The sequence below is a fragment of the Atta colombica genome, unplaced genomic scaffold (genome assembly GCF_001594045.1).
Source record: "Atta colombica isolate Treedump-2 unplaced genomic scaffold, Acol1.0 scaffold126, whole genome shotgun sequence".
Taxonomy (NCBI): domain Eukaryota; kingdom Metazoa; phylum Arthropoda; class Insecta; order Hymenoptera; family Formicidae; genus Atta; species Atta colombica.
In genome coordinates, this window is record NW_017259213.1 from 6,099,772 (window position 1) to 6,104,183 (window position 4,412).

The following is a 4,412-nucleotide window of genomic DNA, read 5'->3' on the forward strand; positions in this document are numbered from 1 at the left end:
TATTAAAAAATTGTTCATACATAAATGTGTATAAATATGTATAAATATGCATAAACACGTATAAATATTCACAAACGTGTATAATTATATATGAAATATGTTCATACATCCTTCTATCTTTAACGAAATTACTTTTTAGTTAGAAATAATAATACTCATGTGAAAACATAATTTAAAAATAAAAAGATAATTTTTAAAATTAAAGAGATAATTTTTATATTAGAAAAAAAAACAAGTTTGGAAGAAATGTAAAAAAAATTGCTCACACATAATTATAATTTTATATAATTGTACATAATTATTTTACATTTTTTTCAAATTTGATATTTTCTAAAACGTGCGAAAATTACCCTTTTAATTATTTTTAATATTTTCACATTATTATTATTACCTATATTTCTATTAAAAGTAATTTTACAAAAGAAAGATGTGTAACCATGTTATATGGACATATTTCATATAAAATTATGCATTTATAAATATTTATACATGTTTATGTATGTTGATACATATTCATGCATATATGATACATGCATAACATTGATACATTGATACATGCATAATAAATTTTTATCGAGAAGTTTTTTCAGAATATATTTATTTTTTATTTTAAATAAGTCGTATCAATTATTTTATCAAGTCCTGCTTGTAAATTTAATGATTCGGCGAAACAAAAACGATTATCTAATATAATATAATATAGCAAAAAATTAAATATATAACTTAAACAAAAAGAAAAATTGTGTTTTAGTTAACATACTTTTTAATTTATTAACTATTCCATTAACAGAATGACAGAATGACTTCCGCTGATATGAAAGCTCAGCAAACTAGTTTTGTTGGAATCGAATTACGCGATGAACAAATCACTTTCGAAAATACATATCCTCTTGAAATTGCCCAGATAATTTGTAGCAACAACCGTAAAATCAGTGATTTCCCGATATAAAAATATCACGCGATTTTTCCTCAGATTCCGATGCAGTCGGAAGGAGCCGTGCGCGTTCAAATTGCAACGGGACGCAGTGGAGGATGCGGTGGTTCGATCTCGCACGAGACGGCGAATGCACAGTAGATCATCTCACAAGAGATATTTCATCGCTGTTGAAAGTTACGACTCAGACTTTCGCGCATATGTGGCTTCCCTCATGTCCTTAACAACGAACGGATGTTCCCTGTGATTTAGGACTGATAGCGCAAACGTGATACTAAAGCAAAGAGAGAGAGAGAGAGAGAGAGAGAGAGAGAGAGAGAGAGAGAGAGAGAGAGAAAGAAAATTCAACCGTGAAAATTTAGATAATTTACACATATAAGGTTTATACATATAATCGGACTTTGGTCTATATGGTTTAATAAGCAATATGACCTACGCTATTTGTGAGTAATTACATTTGTGGGTGAATTTAACAGACAACATTAGTAATTCATGCAGATTATCTGTCTGATTCCCATCAGTTTATTTGTTCATTACGTTATTATCAGTAAAACAAAATACTGAACATTGTGGTTGTAATGTAATATTTCGTACGTAAGTAATTGCTTTCTATAATTATCAAGAGATGGTTATTCATTTTCATAATTCATTATATTGTATGTATATATTTATATATTTATACTTTATATTACAAAAACATATTTAAGTTATATTATATATATTTAAGTTATATTTTCGTTATAACATTTGAAAATACCTTGTGAATAAATTGATAGATTCAAAAGAGGAAATATTTGAATATTAAAAAAAATATTATCCAATTTGAAAATGTCTCATATTTTTTTTAATATTCAAATATTTCCTCTTTTGAATCTATCAGTTTTCAATTTTGGACTCAGCACAAAATTAGAAAAAAAAATTACACGACTTAGGTAAGCTAATAAAGTCCGATCACTTTACATATATCTATGTACATGTAATATGGGAACCTTTACAGAATTATTTCAGAAATATTCAGTCTTGTATATCAATTCTGTTACAACACATATATTTGATTATTCGTGAAAAGTAATACGTGTGCAAAATTGTGTCCAATATACCTATCCAAACAATTTTTTTAATTTAAAAGATAATTTATCATTTAAAATAATTTCTGCAGGACAATGTATAGATATATTAATAGAGACTCTAACTATAAATTTATTATTTATATATACTTAATTAACTATTATTTTCTAAAGGTCAGGGACTATAATATTCAAAGAATTTGCAAATTGCTTGTACAAACATCTATATCGGTATATTAGTATCCTTAATTCCGAAGGACATTCTCTCCTTCATTAGGATTATCGGAGATGTTTGAAATTGATGGTACCTGCATCAAAGTGGAATTATGCCTGTGGTTTCTAATTGTAAAGTCACGTTCACTAGATTAATTAGACCTTAAAATTATTTTTGCGGCAAAGTAGAGAGATATTACATTGGAAAGAAATCTTGATATTAATTTTAATAGATTCAATTCAAAAGATATAATATAAATCGGACTTCTAGTTAAATCTATCTAACATTCTAACGAAGATAACCAGAATTCCGTTCATATAATCAAAATTCAATTTGTTTGTTGGTACAACAGAATATCTTTCTAAATTAGCATCAAATGTTAAAGAGATATAAAGATAAGTTGGAATCTTTTATTTTCTCACGTAACATATAAAATACGTAATGAGAAACTAAAAAAAATAAAATAAAAGAAACAAAATAAAACAGATGAGTGTCTTTATACAATATACAAACACAGGCTTAAGATTAAAGAACATAAGATATATGCGTTCTTCAGACACAAAAAATATAATAAGTTGTTGTAAAACAACTTTAAATTCGGTTCGGCATTTAGAATGTGCTCCTTTAGGAAATTATTTAATTTAATCTATGAAACAAATGTCAAAATCTGTTTCTCTGAATATATAAACAAAGAGAGAGAGAGAGAGAGAGAGAGAATAAGTGAAAGAGAAAGTAGAATGTCACCCTTCTTCATGTAATCTATATGCAATCTATATATAGTCTATCATATATCTGCCTACATTAGCCAAGGGGAAATATACGATCGATAATATCGATTTCCAGTAGCAAAATTTAGTTCTATTTCCGCACTAGCGAACAATGAATCACGCACAGTCATTTTCTGTGTATTTAGGATAAAATTTATATTAACGACGACGACATTTCCGGCCGCGTATACGCGTTCAAGTAGAAAATCGCTCCCATTGAAAATGTCACACTCTAAAAATTGCATTCAGCGATTCGCGCGCTAAGCTTGGTCTAATTCTCAAATAAGTGCCTACAACGCATACTATATCGTCCAAAATGATATTTATATTTTTTTAATCTTCATATTGAGAAGATATTTTATCACGTCAGAGTTTGTTTTTATGAATCGCCATTTCTCTCTCATGTTAAACCGACGCGCAAGATCTCATAAATCTCGCAAAGACGTTATATGCAGCTCATGATTTATGATTCCTTGAATTGCGGAATTCGCTGCTTCCGATTAAGAAGCAATGGAAATCGGAAATCGCATTTACGAATAGGGATAAATGCGATTAAAAGACGATATCGAGCGGATGTTGAACAACATGTTGGCACGACTTACCAATAATTCGAGGATGCAAGCCTATCCTATCCTAGATCCTCATTGAAGTTCGAAAAGGGCGGGTGGGATGGAGCCCGTCCGACGAGATTACGCGCATTTACATCCTCCAGGAGATGGAAATCACCTGTAAAGAAGACAGTGATTTATCAAGAGCTTCCCTTTAACGAAGCTCCCCGTCGAGCATTCTAATGCTAATGCAATCAAGACGGTTAAAAGTTTAACGTTTTAAATCTCTAATGTTTTAAATCTAATTTTAAATAAACTTTTTAAAAGCTAATGTCTTTTTAAAGGTTTAATGCCTTTGATTTACATTGCAGCCCAAACTTTATCGGAATAGAATAAAAGTTCTAATTTAAATAGACATATATTTTTGATAGAAAAATAAAAAGAAAAATTCAAAATCAAAACTATAAAAATACATTTAAAAAATAGTGAATTTCCATTTATTAAAAATTTTTTTAATTTTAAATCGAATTGTCAGCGACGAAAATTCTATTTTATAACTGTTACTATTATAAAATCTTATTTATAGGATAGAAGAGGCTATAGACTAAAAAAAAATGCTAGTATTATTTTTACAATTTTACACTTAATTTCAGATTATGCGCTGTTTACGGGAAAAATTAAATGTATATCGTCGTAGTGACGACAAGCCGGTCTTACTGCGTAATTAATACCTGCATCCACAATCAATAACGGATAGAGAGACGCGAGGAGACACGAGGATAAAACGGGAAAATCTTGGCGTCGATCTCGAAGGAGCGTCACCGTTATCATTCCGCATACCCTAGAGAACGATGTTCACCTTCACCGGCCACAGCCGGTTAG

The 4,412-nt window shown here is 29.4% G+C and overlaps 1 protein-coding gene across 2 annotated transcripts in view; it reads right to left on the minus strand.

Annotated features, from left to right (window-relative positions):
* LOC108684183 (synaptotagmin-7) overlaps positions 1-3,641 on the minus strand; it is a 158,072-nt gene extending 154,431 nt beyond the window's left edge. For both annotated transcript variants that reach the window (XM_018188347.1, XM_018188346.1), the window contains exon 1: positions 3,585-3,641. The gene's annotated coding sequence lies outside the window, so the exon portion shown is untranslated. The remainder of the gene's footprint in view (positions 1-3,584) is intronic.
* Positions 3,642-4,412: the final 771 nt, after the last annotated feature.